We start from the raw sequence: 25,150 nt of genomic DNA on the forward strand, positions 1-25,150 counted from the left end.
CAGACGGTACAGCATACATAGGAAGGACAGCACAGTCTCTGCCCCAAAAAATTGACAATGTTCCTGCGATGGATGGCCTGCCAGTGAAGGAAGACAATCATAGGCAGAGCTGGCAAATTATTACCAAGGGAAACTGATTTTCACAAGTCTTTGAGTATAGCCTCAACTGCTCACTGCTTGTGTCAGCGTTGTGTTCGCAGTGCACGATGGGAGAGAAGATACCAAGAATCCGTAGGGAGTCTACGATGTCTCATTGAAAAAGAGTAAAGTCATGAAGGCCAGCCAGAGAATTCATTGCATTGAAGTGGCAATCGGCATAAAGGCAACCTAGTGCTGGCCAGGGATTTGAAGCATACACATGGCCAGAAGCCTTGTGTAAATATGTCTTTGTTTCCCAAACCAGGGTCCTAATCTCAAACTCCTGTAAAAACTGACTTCATTGTTATCTTATGGGTGTGACAAAGCTCTAGTCATCCAAGACATCATGGTTCCGTTGTAACTAATGCACTTGAAAGGGGAAAACGCTGAAGGGAACTTAAAAAAAAAAGAAGACAAAGACCATACTAAATGGCACACACCAACACTTGGGGGTTGTAAATTATAATGCCGTAAGTGTGAATTACTCCCATTCTTTAGAACTATAAGGTATGTAAAGGTCATAAATCAGTGCTAGCAATGTAAGACTACAGTGGTCTGTAATGCAACTTGAAATTGGTGATAATATTTTACTGATTGTAGAAGGTGCAATCACTGATACAACATGAGGATAGCCAGAGAGTTAATACAATTTGCACTTTACATTTTCAAGAACGTATAAATAGTGCTAATCTTCAGTGCCGCTGTGATAATGGTAAATATTATCCTCCTAGGAAATGAAGGAACAGTGGTTAAATGACTGCCAGAGTCACACAACAATTCAATGCAAGGCCAGGGTTCGAAGAGAATCCCTGCCTCCAGTCCTGTCTTTGTCACTGCCCCTTGACAGCTAATGGCAATTAAAATGAAATGGGAAACAGCTGTCTAAACATTTTGACGAGGTATCGGATAGATGCATTGTTAATACACTGCCTTTCACTTCTGACCTCTTCCTTGCTCTTCTATTGGCATTATGAAATAAAACACTTGATAGAATTAATATTTGAAAAACTTTGAACCAGCAAGTGCAGCTAACCAAAACTGTCTAAATTACTATGTCAGCCTTCTGCTCTTTTGCGTGGTTATTTATTATTTGCCATATTTTCATCTAACTTAAGGCCATGTTTTGTAGCTCTTACCTATGCAAATTCCCTTTGAAATCAGTGAGAGTTTTACCTGAGTAATATTACAGTTTGGCTCTTAGATCACAAACCATTGGGATGGAAATAATGTCATCTTATTTGTTAGAGAGACAAGGTGGTGAGGTAATATCTTTAATTGCAGTCATCTCAACCTTCTTTCATTTTTGACCCCTAAAAAATTTGGAATGGACGTGCAGACCCCTTGGCAATCTATTGTCAGCATATATATTTGTATTCTGTCTGCATGGGCAGTAGGCAACCCCCTCTTATTCATTAGTCAAGAACTTTACAAGTCTTTTAGGGTTCTTTAGGAAGGAGAGCGGCATCAAGTCAACTTTCCATAAACAGCCAGATGAGTGACAGCAGTTCTAGAAATACAAGATCCACATGAGCAGTCCCCTAATGTGAAGCCAACACCTGAAAGCTCTCTGGAATGGTCACTTCCTTTCCCATCCCAGACTGTCCTGGAAGAGAGATTAGAATTCAAGAGGTGTGGTAGAAGTTTTGTCCGGATGCTACTACCACTGTACCTACTATGTGCTGCCAGCTCGGGGGGAGGATAGCTCAGTGGTTTGAGCAATTTGTCTGCTAAATCCATGTTGATGTTCAGTCCTTGAGGGGCCCATTTACAGGGATTTGGGGCAATTTGTCTGGGATTGGTCCTGCTTTGAGCAGGGGGTTGGACTAAATTGACCTCCTAAGGTCCCTTCAACTCTGAATGTATATGATGCATATGATACATGTCATCGAGTAGCTATAGTGCCCTTGGCCATCTGCCTATTGGAGACTGGATGGCAGGAGATTTCCAAACAAATTCACTATTTTTTTGTTTCCTTTTTATTTTGTTATTAACATACATAAATTTCTAGACAAGTATTAACAAAATGTATTTAATCTGTATTAAAGGTGTTTGGTCAACCTTTTATTATCTGTTATTTGTTCCATTTCTAAGATGATAACCATACATGATCAAAATCCATTTGATCCTGATATGTGTCATTTTTTTCATTGTGCCCAAGTCAATGACCTCCTTTGATCTGTAACAAAGAAACTATGGAGTTGTGGGTAGCCTAACTTTTGTTCTCTCTTCAACTATGTCAGTATGATGAACCTACTGTCAGTATGCTGTACCCTCTGTATGCGAGCTGGAATTGTTTGAATAGCTGTGTCTATCAGGGCCACACATGCACCCAGGGCCTCTTTGTGCTCACACAAGAGCATAAAGAGCAAGGTGGTCATGGCCCTGCCCTTAGTACTGTCCTGTGGCAGTGAGACTGACCTGAACTCTCCAACCCACTATGGCTTATGTGTAAGGTTTGGAACTGGGCTGTGACGAAGTATGTTTCACCTGTTGAATTCTAAATTCTTCATTTTAGATGAACATTAAAAAAAAGAGACAGAAATAGAGATGACAAGGACTGGTTAGCAGGGCAAAGTCACACAACATAAAATGGCAGACTCAGCAGGGTTTAAACCTGTCTTTGCACAGCAGTCTGATGCCTTCTGTAGATGGACATAAGCAGGTTGCACTGGCTGCCACAGGGAATCTCACATCCCCCCAAAATGCCTCCATCTGCATTCCTTCTCCTCTCCACACTGAGAAATTAAGGGTATTGAGGCTGAAATTAGCACCTCTTGGCAATCCATGTGCCTCATGACTCAGGGGAAGAAAAATCCTAACTGGATCCCTAAGTAGGCTTCTTTCAGTTGGTGCTCCAGCAACGCAGGTAAAACCCCGTTCCATGTGGGTGGACAAAAGTCCAAAGAATGTGGCTAAGTCAGCACCAAATCACTTTACACTCAACAGTTCCTCCTCTTACTAAAGTTTGTAGCAACTTCTTCCGCACCGGCCCAGGACAGAGCACTGTGTCAGAATAGGAACACTGCTGCAAACACAACCCACGCAGACATCACATTTGCCATGGAAGGAGGACTCTATCCAAGGACAGGCCATTGAAGCCATCCACTTCTAGACAGTAGCAGGATGAATGATGGAGGAGGAGGAGGAGAGGAGGATATAAAAAACAGAAGAGACTTTGGCATCAAGAGCCCTTCCAGAACTGATGGCACTCCTTGTGCCAAGGCTCATCTCAAAGAATCCACCTTCACCTTTGCTCCTGGCACTGAATGCCGGTACTGGACTTGGGCACAGCACAGGCATCATCATGGGTTCAGCTTTCTCTCGTGGGCCACTCTTTCTCTCCTGATTCTCAGAGACTGAAATGACACCCTAGATGGTAACTGAAAGGTGCCCAGTACCAAGGCCTCTGACCAGAATGGCAGCAGATGGGCCACAACCTGGCCGATAACAGTCCGATCTACTGGCCATCGCCCTATGTATTTATTGGTCCTATCATATCTTTAGTCCCAGGTGTCAAGTCCCCTCACATTCCCCATGAGGAGGAAGAGATCCTGGTCCTCCTTGGCATTAGTACTGAGGACCTCCTCTCCAGTACGCGGAAGAGCAGCTGGGTAAGAGGCAGAATTGGCACGGGAGATGATCCAACTTCCTTCCACTCAAGCATCCTTCTTATGCAAAAGACTATCTCTTTAGCACTGACCATGGTGATTTTCAGGTGTTTTGGGAACTCTTGTCCAGAATTGTGGAGAACTTGAATATCAAAACAACTATAATCGAAGAGAACATCCATAAACTATTCAACATTTTTAATTCCTTGGCATGCATAAGAATTCCCGTGCACATATCAACAAGGTCTTGATAGACTTTAAAGACCACAGTGATGCACAGACAGAAAGAAGCAAGATCATCCTTCTGTGTCAAGAGACTACTCATCACAGGAGTGGTGTGTTCAACATCGGGGCAGTCTGATGCCCTCACTTGCCTGGGGTTCAGAAAAACTTAGCAGATCCATTTTAAGCAGGAAGTACTCTTTCCTTCGCCAAATAGACCTTCAAAGATCCTATATTCTGGCAGAGAGTAGACTAGATGACCTTAGGTCCCTTTTAAGCCTATGGTTCTGTAGTTCTAAGAGACAGTCCATAAACAATTTTTCAGAAATGGCGGGGTCCGACCATAAGACCTTTTTGCAACCATTTGAGCAAGTAAGTCACATATTTTCCTCTGAGGAGAAAAGAGCCCAGGCTCCCTTTTGGATGAATTTGTGCTCCATTGGAATATGTATCTATTGAATGCATTTCCTCCAATTCCCCTAATTTCAAGTCCTCAGAAATAAGTTAGAACAGGGCCCAAGTAATTCTGATAGCACGCAGTGTGGCACACCAATTTTGGGACTCAAAACTGAGTCATATATCATTTGGACCATGCTTCCCACTCCCAGTTCTTCTATACATTATCTCACAGGGGCCAAGGTCTCATTCTACATCCAGACCATCGTCTCTGCATCTGACTCGTGGATGCCAGCTGGCTAACTTCATAGGACAGAGTTGCTTTGCACTGGGCAGGACATTCTGATTCACAGAAGTAATCTTCACCGAGGCTCACATATGAGCCAGTTGAAATATTTTTCAATGAGGGCTGCTCATATCTCCTGCAGCCCTTGGAGACTTCCATCCCAGGCATTCTGGTTTATTGTGGTCTCTGAAACATTTGAGTCTTCAGTCAGCTCCATTAGAGTTCACGTAATAGCAATATCTACTACCTATGCTCCTATTCAAGGTCCATACAGTATTTTTACACCTAGTTCTGACTAAATTTTTTTTAATTGGTGTGGTTTATGTATTTCACCAATTAAGAAATCTTGCTTATCCCTGGGGAGCTTAGATGTAACTTTGTCTTTGATGGAAACCTCATTTGAGCCTTATTCTTTAGTATCATAGTAGGTGCTTTGTACTGTATACTTTTGTTGAAGAGGGAGTGAGATTCGGACATTAATGGCAGGACCACCTTAGACTTTCCATCCTAAGTGCAGACTTCTGCACTTGTTCTTGTTGAACATCAGCAGGTTTCTTGGCCCAATCCTATATTTTGTCTAGGTCCTCTGTATCACATCCCTACCCTCCAGCATATCTACCACTCCTCCCAGTTAGTGTCATCTGCAAACTTGCTGAGAAGTGCAGTCCACGCCATCCTCAGATCATTAATGGAATATTGAACAAAACTGGCCCAGGACTGACCCTGGGCACTCTGGCTTGTACGCTGCCAACTAGACTGTGGAGCCATTGATCACTGCTACAGACTAGGGACCAAGTGGCTAGGCATCAGTTCTGCAGAAAAGGACCTAGGGGTTACAGTAGACGAGAAGCTGGATATGAGTCAACAGTGTGCCCTTCTTGCCAAGAAGGCTAACGGCATTTTGGGTGTATTGTAGGAGCACTGCCAGTAGATCAAGGAATTGATAATTTCCCACTATTCGGCATTGGTGATACCTCATCTGGAGTAGTGTGTCCAGTTTTGGCCCCACACTACAAGAAGATGTGGAAAATTTGGAGAGTCCAGCGGAGGGCAACAAAAATGATTAGGGGGCTGGAGCACATGACTTATGAGGAGAGGCTGAGGGAACTGGAATTGTTTATTCAGAAGAAGAAAAGAATGAGGGGGATTTGATAGCAAGCCTTCACTACCTGAATAAGGGCAAGTCATGCCTGACTAACCTAATTGCCTTCTATGAGGAGATAACTGGCTCTGAGGATGAAGGGAAAGCAGTGGATGTGTTATTCCTTGACTTTAGCAAAGCTTTTGATACGGTCTCCTACAGTATTCTTGCCAGCAAGTTGAAGAAGTATGGGGTGAATGGTTGGACTCTAAGGTGGCTAGAAAGCTGGCTAGATTGTCGGACTCAACGAGTAGTGATCAACGGCTCCATGTCTAGTTGGCAACTGCTTTCAAGAGGGGTGCCCCAAGGCTGGGGCTGGTTTTGTTAATATCTTCATTAATGATCTGGGGGATGGCATGGACTGCACTCTCAGCAAGTTTGCAGATGACACTAAACTGGGAGGAGTGGTAGATATGCTGGAGGGTAGGGATAGGATACAGAGGGACCTAGACAAATTATAGGATTGGGCCAAAAGAAACCTGCTGATGTTCAACAAGAACAAGTGCAGAGTCCTGCACTTAGGATGGAAGTCTAAGGTGGTCCTGCCATTAATGTCCGAATCTCACTCACTCTTCCAACAAAAGTATACAGTACAAAGCACATACTATGATATAAAGAATAAAGGCTCAAATGAGGTTTCCATCAAAGACAGAAGTACTACATCTAAGCTCCCCAGGGATAAGCAAGAATTTCCTTAATTGGTGGAAATACATAAACCAACCAATTAAAAAATTTAGTCAGAGCTAGGTGTAAAAATACTGTATGACCTTGAATGGGAGCATGGTAGGTAGATATTGCTATTACGTGAACTCTAATGGAGCTGACTGAAAGACTCAAATGTTTCAGAGACACAAATAACCCAGAATGCCTGGGATGGAAGTCTCCAAGGGCTGCAGGAGATATGAGCAGCCCTCATTGAAAAATATTTCAACTTGGCTCTATATGTGAGCCTCGGTGAAGATATCTTGCTCTGAATCAGAATGTCCTGCACCAGTGCAAAGCAACATCTGTCCTATGAAGTTAGCCAGCTGGCATCCACGAAGTCAGATGCAGAGACGATGGGTCTGGATGTAGAATGAGACCTTGGCCCTGTGAGATAATGTATAGAAGAACTGGGAGTGGGAAGCATGGTCCAAATGATATATGACTCAGTTTTGAGTCCCAAAATTGGTGTGCCACACTGGTGCTATCAGAATTACTTGGGCCTTGTTCTAACTTATTTTCTGAGGACTCTGGGAATTAGGGGAATTGGAGGAAATGCATACAATAGATACATATTCCAATGGAGCACAAATTCATCCAAAAGGGAGCCTGGGCTCTTTTCTCCTCAGGAGGAAAATATGTGACATTACTTGCTCAAATTGGTTGCAAAAAGGTCTATGGTCGGACCCCGCCATTTCTGAAAAAATTGTTTATGGACTGTCTCTTAGAACTACAGAACCATAGGCTTAAAAGGGACCATAAGGGTCATCTAGTCTACTCCTCTGCCAAGATATAGGATCTTTGAAGGTCTATTTGCGAAGGAAAGAGTACTTCCTGCTAAAATGGATCTGCTAAGTTTTTCTGGACCCCAGGCAAGTGGAGGGCAATCAGACTGCCCCGATGTTGAACACACCACTCCTGTAGATGAGTAGTCTCTTGACACAGAAGGGATGATCTTGCTTCTTTCTGTCTGTGCATCACTGTGGTCTTTAAAGTCTATCAAGACCTTGTTGATGTGCACGGGAATTCTTATGCATGCCAAGGAATTAAAAATGTTGAATAGTTTATGGATGTTCTCTTCGATTATAGTTGTTTTGATATTCAAGTTCTCCACAATTCTGGACAAGAGTTCCCAAAACACCTGAAAATCACCATGGTCAGTGCTAAAGAGATAGTCTTGTTGGCATAAGAAGGATGCTTTGAGTGGAAGGAAGTTGGATCATCTCCCGGGCCAATTCTGCCTCTTACCCAGCTGCTCTTCCGGTACTGGAGAGGAGGTCCTCAGTACTAATGCCAAGGAGGACCAAGATCTCTTCCTCCTCATGGGGACATGTGAGGGGACTTGACCCTGGGACTAAAGATATGATAGGACCCAATACAATACATAGGGCGATGGCAGTAGATCGGACTGTTATCGGCCAGGTTGTGGCCCATCTACTGCCATTCTGGTCAGAGGCCTTGGTACTGGGCACCTTTCAGTTACCATCTAGGGTGTCATTTCAGTCTCCTGGAATCAGGAGAGAAAGAGTGGCCCAGAGAAAGCTGAACCCATGATGATGCCTGTGCTGTGCCCAAGTCAGTACCGGCATCAGTGCCAGGAGCAAAGGTGAAGGTGGATTCTTTGAGATGAGCCTTGGCACAAGGAGTGCCATCAGTTCTGGAAGGGCTCTTGATGCCAAAGTCTCTTCTGTTTTTTTATCCTCCTCCTCCTCCTCCTCATCATCATCCTGCTACTGTCTAGAAGTGGATGGCTTCAATGGCCTGTCCTTGGATAGAGTCCTCCTTCCATGGCAAATGTGATGTCTGCGTGGAGTTGTGTTTGCAGCAGTGTTCCATATCTGACACAGTGCTCTGTCCTGGGACCGGTGCGGAAGAAGTTGCTACAAATATCTTTAGTAAAGAGGAGGAACTGTTGGTGTAAAGTGATTTGGTGCTGACTTAGCCACATTCTTTGGACTTTTGTCCCCACTGGAACGGGGGTTTTACCTGCTTGCTGGAGCACCAACTGAAGAGAGCCTCTTAGGTTTCAGTTAGGATTTTTCTTCCCCTGAGTCTGAGGCCACATGGATTGTGCCAAGAGGTGCAATTTCAGCCTCATACCCCTTAATTTCTCAGTGTGGGAGGAGAAGGAATGGCAGATGGAGCATTTTGGGGGGATGTGAGATTCCCTGTGGCAGCAGTGACACCTGCTATGTCCATCTAACAGAGGCATCAGACTGCTGTGCAAAGGACAGGGTTTAAACCCTGGCTTGAGTCTGCCATTTTTAATGTTTGTGTGACTTTGCCCTGCTAACCAGTCCTTGTCATCTCTATTTCTGTCTCTTTTTTTTTAAATGTTCATCTAAAATGAAGAATTTAGAATTCAAACAGGTGAAACATACTTCGTCACAGCCCAGTTCAAACCTTACACATAAGCCATAGTGGGTTGGAGAGTCCAGGGTCAGTCTCACTGCCACAGGACAGTACTAAGGGAGGGCCATGACCACCTTGCTCTTTATGCTCTTGTGTGAGCACAAAGAGGCCCTGGGTGCATGTGTGGCCCTGATAGACACAGCTATTCAAACAATTCCCAGCTCGCATACACGAGGTACAGGCATACTGACAGTAGGATTCATACTGACATAGTTGAAGGAGAACAAAAGTTAGGCTACCCACAAACTCCATAGTGGTTCTATTAGGTTACAGATCAAAGGAGGTCATTGACTTGGGCACAATGAAAAAAATGACACACATATCAGGATCAAATGGATTTTGATCATGTATGGTTATCATTCTTAGAAATGGAACAAAATACACAGATAATAAGAGGTTGACCAAACACCTTTAAATACAGATTAATAACATTTGTTAATACTTGTCTAGAAAATTTATGTATGTTAATAATAAAATAAAAAGGAAACAAAAAATAGTGAATTTGTTTGGAAATCTCCTGCCATCCAGTCTCCAATAGGCAGACTGGCCAAAGGGCACTATAGGCTACTCGATGACATTGTACATATGCATATCATAGAACATCAGAGTTGGAAGGGACCTTAGGAGGTCATTTAGTCCAACCCCCTGCTCAAAGCAGGACCAATCCCCAGACAAATTTTTGCCCCAAATCCCTGTAATGGCCCCCTCAAGGACTGAACTCACAACCCTGGATTTAGCAGACAAATGCTCAAACCACTGAGCTATCCCTCCCCCCGAGCTGGCAGCACCCATAGTAGGTACAGTGGTAGTAGCATCCCGGACAAAACTTCTACCACACCTCTTGAATCTAATCTCTCTCCAGGACAGTCTGGATGGGAAATGGAAGTGACCATTCCAGAGAGCCTTTCAGGTGTTGGCTTCACATTAGGGGACTGCTCAATGTGGATCTTGTATTTCTAGAACTGCTGTCACTCATCTGGCTGTTTATGGAAGTTGACTTGATGGCAGCTCTCCTTCCTAAAGAACCCTAAAAAGATCTGTAAAGTTCTTGACTAATGAATAAGAGGGGGTTGCCTACTGCCCATGCAGAACAGAATACAACTATATATGCTGACAATAGATTGCCAAAGGGGTCTGCACGTCCATTCCAAATTTTTTAGGGGTCCACAAATGAAGAAAGGTTGAGAATGACTGCAATTAAAGATATTACCTCACCCACCTTGTCTCTCTAACAAATAAGATGACATTATTTCCATCCCAATGGTTTGTGATCTAAGAGCCAAAGCCTGTAATATTTACTCAGGTAAAACTCTCACTGATTTCAAAGGGAATTTGCATAGGTAAGAGCTACAAAACATGGCCTTAAGTTAGATGAAATAATGGCAAATAAATAAATAACCACGCAAAAGGGACAGAAGGCTGACATAGTAATTTAGACAGTTTAGGTTAGCTGCACTTGCTGGTTCAAAGTTTTTCAAAATATAATTCTAATCAAGTGTTTTATATTTCATAATGCCAATAGAAGAGCAAGGGAAGAGGTCAGAAGTGAAAGGCAGTGTATTAACAAATGCATCTATCCAGATACCTCGTCAAATGTTTAGACAGCTGTTTCCCATTTCATTTTAATTGCCATTAGCTGTCAAGGGGCAGTGACAAAGTACAGGACTGGAGGCCAGGGATTCCTCTTCGAACCCTGGCCTTGCCATTGAATTGTTGTGTGACTCTGGCAAGTCATTTAACCACTGTGCCTTCATTTCCTAGGAGGATAATATTTACCTATTTCACAGCGGCACTGAAGATTAGCCACTATTTATAACGTTCTTGGAACATGTAAAGTGCAAAATTGTATTAACTCTCTGGCTATCCTCATTGTGTATCAGTGATTTGCACCTTTCTACAATCAGTAAATATTATCACCAAATTTCAAGTTGCATTACAGACCACTGTAGTCTTACATTGCTAGCACTGATTTATGACCTTTACATACATTTATAGTCTAAAGAATGGGAGTAATTACACACTTACGGCATTATAACTTTACAACCCCCACATGTTTGGTTTGTGCCATTTAGTATGGTCTTTGTCTTCTTTTTTTTTTAAGTTCCCTTCAGCGTTTTCCCCTTTCAAGTGCATTAGTTACTACGGAAACCATGATGTCTTGGAATGACTAGAGCTTTGTCACACCCATAAGTACAACATGAAGTCAGTTTTTACAGGAGTTTGAGATTAGACCCTGGTTTGGGAAACAAAGACATTTACACAAGGCTTCTGGCCATGTGTATGCTTCAAATCCCTGGCCAGCACTAGGTTGCCTTTATGCCGATTGCCACTTCAATGCAATGAATTCTCTGGCTGGCCTTCATGACTTTACTCTTTTTTCAATGAGACCATCGTAGACTCTCCTACGGATTCTTGGTATCTTCTCTCCCATCGTGCACTGCGAACACAGACGCTGACACAAGGCAGTGAGCAGTTTGAGGCTATACCTCAAAGACTTGTGAAAAATCAGTTTCCCTTGGTAATTTAATTGCCAGCTCTGCCTATGATTGTCTTCCTTCACTGGCAGGCAATACATCAGCAGGAACATTGTCAATTTTTTGGGGGCAGAGACTGTGCTGTGCCTTCCTATGTATCTGTACAGTGCCTAACACAAAAGGGATCCTGCCTGGTGTATTTCTGCAGTACAGACCATAAATAACAGCAACAGCTGTACCCTTCAACAGGCTCTGCAGCTTTACAGCAGCTCTCCTGCAATGAAGCGGCCTACAGCGAATTTGTAATTATTGCGGTTATTTGGTACCCCATTCTCCCTGGGTGCCAGTAGCATGCCTGGTATATTGTGTCTGCGGCCAGGTCTGTATTCCAGAGCTAGGCTGACGTTAGGCAGCTTACACAGACCTAATTATGTCAGTGTCTACACTACAGCCTTGTCCCGCTAATATAAGGATACGTCTATACTACCCATCAGATCGACGGGTAGCGATCGGATCTATTGGGGATCGATTTATCATGTGTAGTGTAGACGTGATAAAATCAATCCCCAATCGCTCTCCTGTCGACTGCTGAACTCCAGCTCAGTGAGACGTGGAAGCAAAGTCGACATGGGAGTGGCGGCCGTCAATCTCGCGCTGTGAGGACGCGAAGTAAGTGATTCTAAGTCGATCTAAGATACATTGACTTCAACTACGCCGTTCTCATAGCTGAAGTTGCGTAGATCGATCTCCCGCCCTCCCAGTGTAGACCAGGCCTAAGTGCCCTACTACACCGACATCATAACTCCACCTCCACAAGAGGCATAGGGCTTATGTCGGTGTAGTTAGGGCAATGCAGCGTCTGTGTAGACACTGTGTTTCTTACATCAGCTTTTGGTTGTCATTCTTGTCAATTTCACAGCTTGACAAGAAAGGCTGGGAGACACCCTGCTGTGAACCCTGCACCTGGCTCTTAGCTCTGGCTGTCACCCCGGGGCAGGTGGAGGCCTCCAGCTAGAGGCTTCTGGTTCCCCGTTCCTAGCTGGGCTGCTGGCCAGGCTCCCTGATCCAAGCTGGGCTGCTGTCTGGGCTCCCAGCTTCCCACTCTGAAATAGGTTGCCGCCTGGCTCCCTGCTCCTAGCCTGGCCGCTGCCAAGGCTCCCTGCTCCAAGCTGGGCCTCTGTCTGGGTTCCCAGCTCCCCACTAGCGGCCCTGGGCTCCCTGCTCCTAGCCAGGCTGCCACCAGGGCTCTCAGCAGGGAGCTCTGTGCCCGGAGCCTTGGCTTCTGCTGGGCTCCCGCTGGGGAGTTGGGGGACAATGGAGGAAGGGGGCTGTACAGTGGGGAGAGGGCTGATGGAAGTTGTAGTCCCCTGCTTTTCAGATGCATGACACATCACTTCAAGTGCTCAATTAGTAGGGGCCTAAATCCCTCTTCTTCCTTCCACAGCACTGTTGTCATCTCCACAACATTTCCAACTCTTTGCTGGCACAAGATACTGTGGTCAGATCTTGGGACCAATATCCATTGCATAACAAAGGAAAACCTCATACAATCTTGTCACAGGATTAGCACCTTCACAATTAAAATATATCAGATCCTTATCGTATTGCACTTGCAATTAAAACAGGAAAGGTAGACGAGGACCCTAGCATCCAGAGAGCCCTTTCTGACACCCTTATTCATTTTGAGTACTAGCTTACTCCTTGGGTAGACTCAGTGATTGCTATGGAACTTCTCAAGGAGTAATGTACTGCTCAAGAGGAAAATGGATGGCAGAATCTGGCCCCTAATTTGTGTCTTGGTGTCAATGTTGTTGACTTCTGTCAATGGTGAATAGAAGCCTAAGGTTTATATTCTCATTCAATACAACATGAAATACTATTTATGGGAAAAATGATCATTCTGAAGTCCCATTAATAGTGGATTTTAAATAAATGAGTCAGCAAACAGTTGCAGAACAGCTCCAGGAGGCTGGGGGGATTATACATTTCAAAGATCAGACCATTAGCAAGTAGAAAAAATGCTCAAGAGACCATAACAATTTTATCTTATTTTGCACCACAAAAATATAAATAATTCAATAAAAAGACCAGTTGGATCTGCATAATACGAGCTCTGCGTGTTCATGACTGGCATGGCATTGTGGAGAGCTGCAGTGTTCACTGCTGGAGAGTTGATTTTAACATGAAGTTGGGATTGTAGCCCCCAGAGTGGGACAGGACTGAAGAGGGAGGGAATAAGAAGCTGCAGTGCCTACACAAGCCCAGGCATTGGCTCTGGAAGAAGCTGCTCACTCCCTCTCCTTCCTTCCCAGATCTATGTAAAGTGTCACTCTTGGCAACCGTTCAGAAAAGGAAGAAAGGTCACACATATATTAAGAATTAAAAACCAGAAATAAAATAAGACTAAATACACACATCAAACGTAGCAGCCTTTTAGCTGGAACTTGCCTTTCTCTGAGAAGGATGTAGGGAGGATTTTATATTTTGAAATTAGTTACCCAGGTTAGACTTTATCATTATGAGCCCTCATTACAGGTTACCATTAATCACTTAAGACCTATTTATAGTGGCAGCTGCGGAAGGGATTAAAAATAAGCAGCCTCGTAGAGATTTTCTATCTGGAAAAGAATCCAATTTCTAGAAATAAGACGTTACTCTGAACCCTGGCTCCCCATCCCCAGAGCAGGTTTGTCTAGGCCTAGTCTACATGACATGGTTAGGTCGACATAAACTGCCCTCCACCGACCTTGGCAGGAGCTAAATTTAAGTGAAGACACTTCCACAGCGACCTCGCTGTGGAAGTGTCTTCACTTAAATTTAGCTCCTGCCGACATAAGTGCTTCTCTCTGCTGCTTTAGTAAAACCACCTCCCCGAGTGGCACAGTGGCTGGATGCCGATGTCAGTTAGGTTGACGTCATTTTGTAGCATAGTTATGGCCTAAACCAAGAGTGGCCAAACTGCAGACTGCAGGCAAAACACAAACCTGCCAAGTTCTACGAATGTGGCTCATGGCCACCTCATCTTTATTGCAGATGGCACACTCCACCTGGAGCAGGAGGGAATGCTGAGTGCTTTCTGAATCACGCAATATGGTAAGAATAGGACAGCTGCAACTTAATACATTTTGTGTAAATTAGGGTCTCAGTCATGGAAACACTTACCCGCCTGCATAAGATCAGAGCTGAGGTGTGACTCTCGCTCCTGGCAACATGCCAATGGGACTAGCTCGCTTTCTGATTTCAGATGAAATCAGAAAAGAATTCAATTTAAATGTAAAGATCTTTTCTCTTGTTACAATTCATACTTTGTATGCACACACAAACACACCCATACTTGCATTTTTACACATACATATATATATATGGCTGCACACTGAATGAGACAGGAGTCCTGTGGAAAAAATAATATGTGATCTTTTAATTTAGTGACTAGCATAATTCATATGCACAAGGGGCAGAATTAAGGGTGCATTAATCTGCCATTTTCTAACATTTGGCTTCGATTTGTGTCTGCAAATTTGTGAACAAAAATTTCAAATGCAACCTAAGTCATTTAGACATGTAAACACCTGATTGCACCTGCAAATCAAGTACATAGGCTTTTAAATTAACTAAATTGCTCCTGAAAACAACTGCAGGCATGGAAAAGAGGCCAGAATATGAAAAATTTATCTTATAATCTTAATTTTTGTTCAGCATCTTTTTATAGGGGAAAAAAAAAGTCAAACTATGCTAAATGGCTTCTCAGAGTAAGCACAAACCTTCAGCAGAGAGAATTACAAAAGTTGAATGGATGAGAAAAGGGAGTGGTGTTTTTATTTCCCCACTCACACTATACACATTCAATTCCTTATTTAGGTTTACTAAACTTTCCTCCATCTCTATTTAACTCTCCTGAAATGGCTCTTAAGTCTGGCTTGTTCATGTCAAGTATCATGGAGCTGAAGCTGTTTTATTATATTCACTGCAAGTAATTGGAGCTCCTCTTCGTGCTGCAGTGGCTTTTTTTTAAAACATACACAAAGCCCCCTTCTCCTTCCCGGGTCTGTTCCCGGAGTGTCAATGAGGCACACAGCAGTAAGTGCTCCACGATCTAAAGTGTACTTGGCTCATTCTCTTGCTTCAGATGGGAGGCGCATGTCTCTCCCTATCTCAAGCCTTTCCCCTGTTTTGAGAGACATGCTCACATTACAGAGTAACAATAAGTTTAAAAAGCTGATTTTGACACTCTCTCTCCTATTTCAATACCATTACGTCTGACACTGCATGACAAGCTGTGATGGGACATCACGCCTAACATCAGATGAAGAACCAGCTCATGCCCAGGTCCCTGTGTCTCTGCTGGAACCAGCCTGGCTCACCTGCATGTTAGCATTGTTAAAACAGGTATTAGATTGATAAGAATGTGGTTAGTGTTTAGACTTTAATGAACGCTTGTGAGTTGCTGCAGGCAGCAAGCTCACTTCTAGCATCTGTATCCCATATTGTAAGGTGATATTTGAGCACTGGCATTGTAAACCTTTGTGACTGTGTAAATCACCAAACTGGAGAAAGATGAAATGCTGGTCTCCAGCAGAGGCTCTTATGTCCTGCCCCAAAAGGAAGGTCCTTCAACACCAGATAGATGAGAGTGGAACATTAAAAAGGACAAAAGACTTTGCTGTTTACTTCCCCACCATGCAGATGTGTCTTGCAAGTGGATTCTTCCCATCAGCTGAGTTTGCTGCTCAGAGCACATGGGGGAAGGGAATAAAACCCCTAACAAGGAGGAACTGCTTGGACTCTGGGGGGGCAAGGTTTTCTAGGCATAAGCAAGGGATCACCAGCTACTTAGTCTGGGTTGGCCCTAAAGGTCATATGAAAATATATGGAGAGATGCCTATCTCATAGAGCTGGAGGGGACCTTGAAAGGTCATTGAGTCCAGCCCCTGCCTTCACTAGCAGGACCAAGTACTGATTTTGCCCCAGATCCCTAAGTGGCCTCCTCAAGGACTGAGCTCACAGCCCTGAGTTTAGCAGGCCAATGCTCAAACCACTGAGCTCTCTCTCCCTCCCCCCAAAGGACTCAATGATTGATACACACATTCACCCTGAGTATTAGTTTCTGTACAATCTGACTTGCCCATTGATGATCTTTTGCCTCCCACATTTTCCAGCACTGTTAAATCTTCCTGTCCATTCTAAAACACTGTCTGTCTGCAGGGCCGGCTCCAAGATTTTTGCCGCCCCAAGCAAAAAAAAAATTCCCGCGCCCTCCCCAGCCCCCCCCAAATCTGCCCTTTCTCCACCCTATTCCAACTCCTTCCCCAAATCCCCAGCCCTACCTCCTCCCCCGGGCGCGCTGAAAAGCAGAGCGGCGGCACACTCGAGGGAGGAGACGGAAGTGAGCTGGGGGAGGGAGCGGTTCCTTTGCCCCTCCAGGGTTACTTCCTGCGGCCCTCCCCATGCCCCTCACTGCTGCAGCTCACCTCCACCTGCTCCCCTGAGCGCACTGCCACCACTCTGCTTCTCCCCCTCCCTCCCAGGCTTGCCGCAAAACAGCTGATTCGTGCAAGTCTGGGCGGGAGGGGGGAGAAGCGGAGCGGCAGTGCGCTCGGGGGAGCAGGAGGCAGTGGAGCAGAGGTGAGCTGGGGGGAACTAGGAGGGAATGGTTCATCTGCCCCCTCTCCCCAAGGTTACTTCCTGTGGTCCTCCCCGTGCCCCCCCCCTGCCGCAGCTCACCTCTGCTCAGGGCCAGCTCCTGGCTTTTTGCACCCTAAGCTAAAAAAAAAAAAAAAAGGGGCTGGAGTGCCGCCCCTTGGAAAGTGCCGCCCCAAGCACATGCTTGGAGCACTGGTGCCTAGAGCCACCCTGCCTGTCTGAAACTATCAACATACTAGAAGAAACACTTTTCTGCTATTTGCCTGTTTTATAAGTCAGCCTCCTTCCCTCACCTTCACTTGAGGAACATCGTCATCAGCAAAACAACAGAAGTAAAGACTAAAAGTTAGATGTAGAAACGACAGTAGCAAAAACAATAGTAGCCCTCCCCCAGCATTTATCCACTCTCCTCTTTCATTCAGACAATCCCTTTCCCTCCCTCACTATAACGCCGAGCTTCACCCCTTGACCTCTGCCGACTCCACCCCCACTAACAACAAGTTTTTGTAACTTTACAATATGCATATGAAAAAGGACAAAGATTTAACATGCCATGTAGTAGCATTATTCTCCACCAATGGTTACAATGCCATGTTCCTGCCCAGCCTCTCTGATCACTTGCTTGTATGTTGTATCCCATTCCTCTATCCTTGGTCTGATTTTGTTTTCTAGGCTATAAGTTCACATCCATGTCCACATTACGCCCAGCACAAAGGGTCTCTGCCTCTGATTGGGCCAGGGTATTACCACAATATAAATATTAACTAATACTAAGATTAAGTACAATCATTCTGTATGAAAGTTACAAAATAAATAGTGTTGTACTGTAATTTAAGATACGTCTCTATTGCCAAGAAAGCTCAGCTAGTTAGCGATGTGAAGGGCAGGGACAGGAAGTGGCTCAATGAAGACTGGTTTGCTTGACCTGAAATGCATCAGGGTAAAGGGGAAAACTAAAACTTATGTGCAAGCTCATTTGCTACAATACAAATTTCTTTAAACTACTTGAAATTTCAGTACAGCTTGGAAGCCAAACTAATACGAAGTCAGTCTGATACAATGTATTATCCTCAGTGTCCCACAAAGAAACTAGAGAGATACTGGGAACAGAGTAATTGGACAGGCAAATGCAGCAGCCCTTATGTATTCAGCAGTAGCTCACACCCATGGAAACCTAACTCACTGAGAGGGCATCTTGGCGAGGGCACTGGACTTATTCCCCAAGTATCTGAAAGGGCCATGGAAACTTTACGTTTCCACTCTGCAGTTTTCAAACACTGGCAGACATGGCCTCAGTGTAAAGTCTTACCTGAGGAATGGCACTTACCAGTGCAGCCCCCACTACTGCCTGGTGCTCTGTGCCTGAACCACAGTGCTGGGATGGGATGGGAGGGGAAGGAACAGCCTTCTGGCCGAGGGGTGCGATTCTGACCAATGCTTCCCTTTTTCATTATTCCACATTTATGAATTCAGGTACATGTTGTCAACTGTGGTTTTTCTTCTTCGTTTTACAATAAAAAAGGTTATTTATGTTAACCAGAAATGTACAAGAAAATTTTTCCTTTTATTGTCCCAACAAGTGAAACCATTTCTTTATGTGCTTTAACTTGCAAAGAATTCACTTGTACTGAAGTACCTGTGAAAAATCATCCAACCCGTAGTTCATAACCAGACTTACTCTGAAGTAAATGTTTCAATCTGAAACTAAGATCAGTAAGATGGGAATATTTAGAGACCCTCCCAAATCAGTCCTAATCCACTTACTCCTGTATGAAACCTGGGTTTTATTGTCCTCTGTGGCACATTAGCCATGGCTATCTCTTTAAATAGGCCTTAAACTTCCCATCTCCTTTTTACACATTACAGTAAAATGTACAAGAACAATCACATAAAGGAACGCAGAAAAAGCTTATTACTTCAGCAGACTAATAACCTTTCTGAAGCATTAATAAACCCTCCCTCTAAATCTAAAGCAGGGCTGTTATCATGGCAACGGAATGAAAGAGGCACTTTCTCCATACATTTTCTGTCTCCCAAGCACATGGAAGGCAGCCAGGTAGCAGATGGCTTGTGTGGACAATTACCTTCATTTTGCTGCAGCATGTTTAAATAAAACAAACTCTGTCCTCTTCATTACCAATTTTCAGAATCACTGCTCACATATTGCTCAGAAAACAACATGAGAAAGGTACTTTAGACAGATAGAAGAGAGTACTTTAGAATGTATTTCTGGCATCCTGACAGCAATATACAGTATAAGGTCTGTGTATTTTAAAAATAAAATACCTCCCCGCCGAAACACCCCAAAAATATTCTATTTTGGGCCTTTGTTGGCACTGGCTTCTTTAGAACAACACAGCTGTCTAATCAACTGTTGGAGTGAAAAGAGCAGACAGCATCGATGGGATTATTAGACAGTATATTGTCTGTCACACTGAAAGGTTTGTATTTAATTGTGCAGAATCACATAATTAAATTAGATACACAAAAATAAATTTAAACAACACTTGGGATGTGACACAGGAAATCTGAAAGGAAGGGCTGCTAACGGCAACCTTCCCTTGTGGTGTGGAGCAAAGACCCGCCAAGGGAGGCAGGCAGCAGAATAGCGTGCATGAAGGACTCAGCAGCAGCCTTACTGGCAAACTTCTTTTTAAATTCTAATATAAATTAAAACCAGTTAATATGGTTTTAAAAATGTGGTTCCCACCCTCCCTGCCACTCTCACCCCCCACCTTGGTCTCTCACAGAGAGTCTGCACACTAAATTACAGGCCAGAGCAAATTATTAAGGAAGAGTTATAGTCTAACCCCCCTGTAAAGGTGGGTGGGGATTCATGGTAACGCTCACACAAACTTCACCATAATGATTAACTTCTGTGTAACAAAAACTGCTGACTTGCCATAAATAAAGGAGTGTGTTCTATGATCTTCAAAGTTGAGCTATCACTTTGATAGAGTCCCAGTCTGACATTCCAAGGGCAGATCTACCAGCGCAAATGGCTAGTTTCTATGATACACTGACCCATGACAACTGGAAGGGACCCTCGGTGGAATGTACAGTTAATTCCTCAGCACTGGTTATGTTGATTTCACTCTTCCTAAACCACTCACTGATGAACATCTAGTCTAAGCCCTGAGTATCTCCACTCCTTTCCTGAGCACCTTATTCTATTGCCCAGCTGCTGTTATAATTCACTTTTCGATTTACTACTCTGAAACATTAAAATCACTTACTCAAACCGCGGATAATCCCAGGCAATTTTCAGACAGAAAATGAACATTTAAGTAGAGTACACATGTCAAACCTGGCAAGCTGATATAGAGGGAACTGACCTTCATTCTAGGGGGGAAGAGGACAGCAATTATGGAACACTTCTGAGAGTTTGCAACAGACAAAATATAACCTGCACATTTTCTTGTATTTTCCCCCTCCCCCGTTAGGGAGGATGAGATATTTAACAGGACCATGCACACTCTGCAGAATTAAACATCATGTCTTCTGAAGGGAGAAGAGTAACTGGAAAACAATTTTCAGTGAACTCTAGATTAGAAAGGGGAAAAGAGAACAGAAAGCTCAGCATGGCCATACCATAGTGACTCTTCTGCTAATCACACACAGTGATCGCTTTTAGAAAATCAGCATTTGTCAGCAGTTACCACGTAGTGGCATCTGAGAGTCATCACAGCTTTTCTTTATCCTTAGAATAGGAAATAGCTGAGCTAGCTGTTGGAAAATTCTTACTTTTTAATGACAATCATCGTAGAGCTTAAGTCTTCCTTCCTTGTTGTCCACATTGGACTTTCTCTAGACACCTGCTGCTCTGATTTTGTTCAGTAGCTCAGCTGCAGATTTGAAATCCCCAAAGACATGGGTCTGTATCTCCCCACAACATTGCTGGATATAAGACAGCTACGTCAACCCTTTCATCTATAAAGTGTTGTTTGTTTTCATTCCTTTCTTTCCCCCTGGCTGTAGGAGAGAGAGCTGGGATCAGGAAACAATCAAATCTTGGTTACCACATAGATTGTTTTTTTCTCTAGCTTCATATTGTTTTTGCTTTCATCCATCCTTTCCACAGTTATAGGGTGTGTGCTGCCCCCACCCCCTTCAGCTGGGCCCCTCGTGGGGGTGCAGGAACAGCATCCAATATATGACATTGCTCTCTCCACCAGTAGCTAGGATTTCCTCATAAATCCCGCTGGGTTTGCTCTCTTATTTGCAGACGTTCCCAGGGCTCTTACAATTTTAATTCCCATAAGGTTCCACAGCTGACTTCTATTACACAAGACTGAAACCCATTGTTATCTTTCAAAATTATCTTACTTTTGTTTCCAGGCTTCTCAGCCGATATCACCCTATAACTTGTTAATGATCTAAGTCGGAAAGTTTTCCACCTTGTTTCCCAAAGTTAGCACTGCCTTTCTGTTAACCATTTTATTATGGAGTAGACCCGAAGAAGCCCTTTCAGCCTTTGTGTTATAGCAACTGTCCTGGGAGGGGGTATGAGAATGGTCCTGTTGTCACATCTGAAAACTGGATGCATGTAAACAGATAGCTAGATCAAGCCCTAATACAGGAGGTTACTCATCTTCCTAGTGCATACTTGGAAATGGGAGGACCTAATCATGTGACAGACACTGACCTATGAATATTTGCATGTTATATTTTATCATTAAATAACTAGATTGTGCTCTTGTAATTAAAGACTGTCATAATGCATTAGCACAAGGGTGCAGAGTTAAGGTTGTGCATGCAATTTAACTCGGTCATTTCCTAATTTATGAGTAACTCAGCTACAAACAATGTTTTCTTAACACGGGGGATTTGAAAAATTTAATTTTCTAGGTTTGTTTGTATTTTTTAAACAATAAAAGCTTTCTACAGATAGAAAATCAAAATGCGGAAGAGTTTACAAGTAAGTAGGCACAGAATCTACCAAAAGAATCAGAACATCTGAATGTAATAGAAGAGGATACTTTGAGGGAAAACTCCTATTTCAGAGGAAGGACACATGTCAGAAAAGCATTAACACTGAAACCATAATATCTGTTTGTTATTCTCAAAGAAGATGGTTTCCTACAATACAGGGAACTGATGGGCAGGATCTCCTGGGAGGCTAATATGAGGGGAAAGGAGCCCAGAAAAGCTGGCAGTATTTTAAAGAAGCCTTATTGAGGGCACAGGAACAAACCATCCTGATGTGCAGAAATAGCAGCAAATATGGCAGGCAAAAAGCTTGGGTTCACAGAGAAATCTTTGGTGAGTTCAAACACAAAAAGGAAGCTTACAAGAAGTGGAAACTTGGACAGATGACTAGGGAGTCCATGGGGCCAGATGTAATGCATCCGAGAGTGCTGAGGAAGTTGGCTGATGTGATTGCAGAGCCATTGGCCATGATCTTTGAAAACTTGTGGCGATTGGGGGAGGATGATTTGAAGAAGGCAGATATAGTGCCCACCTCTAAAAAAGGGAAGAAGGAGAATCTGGGGAACTACAGACTCGTCAGTCTCACTTCTGTCCCTGGAAAAATCGTGGAGCAGGTCCTCAAGGAATCCATTTTGAAGCACTTGGAGGAAAGGAAGGTGATCAGGAACAGTCAACATGGATTCACCACGGGCAAGTCATGTCTCATCAACCTGATTGCCTTCTATGATGAGACACCTGGCTCTGTGGATATGGGGAAAGTGGTGGACATGATATATCTTGACTTTAGCAAAGCTTCTGATACAGTCTCCCACAGTATTCTTGCCAGCAAGTTTAAAAAGTATGGGCTGGATGAATGGACTATAAGGTGGACAGAAAGCTGGCAAGATCATCAGGCTCAACGGGTAGTGATCAATGGCTCGATGTCTAGTTGCCAGCCAGTATCAAGCAGAGTGCCCTAGGGGTCAGTCCTGGGTCTGGTTTTGTTCAACATCTTCATTACTGATCTGGATGACGGGATTAATTGCACCCTCAGCAAGTTCATGGAAGACACTAAGCCGGGGGGAGAGGTAGATAAACTAGAGGGTAGGGATAGAGTCCAGAGTGACCTAGACAAATTGAAGGATTGTGCCAAAGGAAATCTGATGAGGTTCAACAAGGACAAGTGCGGAGTCCTGCACTTTGGAAGGAAGTATCCCATGCACTGCTACAGGCTGGGCACTGACTGGCTAAGCAGCAGTTCTGCAGAAAAAGGACCTGGGGATTACAGTGGACAAGAAGCTGGAAATGAGTCAGCAGTGTGCCCTTGTTGCCAAGAAGGCTAATGGCATTTTGGACTGCATTAGTAGGAGCATTGCCAGCAAATCGAGGATGTGATCATTCCCCTCTATTGCGTCCAGTTTTGGTCCCCACCCCCACTACAGAAAGGATGTGGACAAATTGGAGAGAGTCCACTGGAAGGCAATGAAAATGATTAGGGGGCTGGGGCACATGACTTATGAGGAGAGGCGAAGGAGGACAAAAACTGGGTTATTAGTCGTGCAGAAGAGAAAGTGAGGGGGGATTTGATAGCAGCCTTCAACACTGTAAGGAGGTTTCAAAAGAGGATGGAGCTCGGCTGTTCTCAGTGGGAGATGACAGAACAAGGAGCAATGGTCTCAAGTTGCAGTGGGGGAGGTTTAGGTTGATTTAGTGAAAAACGTTTTCACTAGGAGGTTTGTGAAGCACGTGGAATGGGTCCAGGGAAGGTGGTGGAATCTCCTTCTTAGGGTTTTTAAGGCTTGACAAAGCCTTGGCTGGGATGATTTAGTTGGGGTTGGTCCTGCTTTGAGCAGGGCGTTGGACTAGATGACCTCCTGAGGTCTCTTCCAACCCTAATCTTCTATGATTCTATGACTCTCACTAGGGATCTGCAGAGGCAATTTCACACAGGAGAAAGGAAGGTTAATTATCTGTAACAGGAATTTTCTGACTATAGCACCTCTTCTGATCTTCACCAGCATCACCCATCTAGCAAGCCATGAAGCGTTACCCCTAGAGTGAGGCTCCTCTGATGAAGGAGAATTTGTCCATTGTTCTAATTCCAAGTTGAGCCCTTGAGTATTTACAGAAGCACATGAAGGGAAAGTATGTGGACAATTCCTCCAGGATACTTACATGGAGTGGCTTTGAAAATGACTACAGATTAGGTCATACCATTTAGTTTACTAGAATGTTGAGTAAGGAAGCTAAAGATGCTGCTTTAAAATCTGTGAAAAGAGAAAATAGTTAATTAAATTCACAGGAGTGGTTGAATAATATCCTAAGTGTATGTATTATCTAAATAAAAGGATACACTACCTATAGGGACAAACTCATCCTTGGTGTAAATCCATGACTGTAGTGTCCAAGAGGGAGAGGGGACTAGTCAAAAGAGGACTCAAGATTTAGGCACAGTGAAGCTTTGCTGATCCCTAAACATGTGGCTAAACAGCTTGAATTTGTTGAGAAAAGGGAGAGGAAGCCAATGAACAGAGAACGTGAGCGAGGATTGAAAACTCAGGAAAATATTTAAATTCCTCATGGCTTCCATCATGTCCCAGAACATTTCTTTCCATTTTTTTATGCAGTCCTAAAGGATACTTTGGCCTGCACTTGGGAAGCTCTGGGCTGGTGCAGTGACAGTGCCAAAGCAGGTGATGCTGTAGTCTAGGTTGCTGCCAGAATAATAAAGTACAGTGCTGGTACCATGCAAATGGCTGAAGCTGGCATGATTAAGACAGAAATATGTACTGCAGCCACACACGTGTGTTGCAGTGTTGGCCCTCAACTTAAGTTTGGGGGCCAGCAGTAGCACAGAACATATAAAAGCCAGAGCCAAATGCTCCTTTGGTGGTGCAGGAGCCAAAATCTGCCTGGGGCTTGGAGAAAAAACATGTTATTCAAAGATGAGCTCTCTGCTGCCTCTAAAATGGATACTGCGGACTAATTATAGAAGGCCTTTCAGAAGCTGCATTAGGGAGGGTATCGTGACTTTTTTTCTCATTTGATATGAGCCAAAAAGAAAGGCCTGGCTGCCTAGTCCAAGAAGTTAAAGAAGGAAATAGTCAGGAAATGTGAATCCTCCTTTAACTAGTCATCCTAAAGCAAATCTAAAATCAGTCTTTTAACCCTCTCTTTTCTGGCTCTAAATAAAATCTTGGGTCACCAAAGCAAGGGAAAAACT

General features: G+C 43.9%; 1 protein-coding gene and 1 long non-coding RNA gene across 11 annotated transcripts in view; both read right to left on the minus strand.

Moving 5' to 3' along the window:
- Window positions 1–25,150, minus strand: part of DTNB (dystrobrevin beta) — a 409,923-nt gene that overhangs the window by 44,127 nt on the left and 340,646 nt on the right. The gene's annotated exons all lie outside the window — the stretch shown is intronic.
- Window positions 13,410–14,241, minus strand: LOC142046461 (uncharacterized). Its single transcript, XR_012655410.1, has 2 exons — window positions 14,169–14,241; window positions 13,410–14,125 (listed from the first exon to the last, which is right to left on the minus strand). It is a non-coding gene; the product is annotated as an uncharacterized LOC142046461 (long non-coding RNA).

This window comes from Chelonoidis abingdonii, chromosome 3, assembly GCF_003597395.2.
Source record: "Chelonoidis abingdonii isolate Lonesome George chromosome 3, CheloAbing_2.0, whole genome shotgun sequence".
Taxonomy (NCBI): Eukaryota; Metazoa; Chordata; order Testudines; family Testudinidae; genus Chelonoidis; species Chelonoidis abingdonii.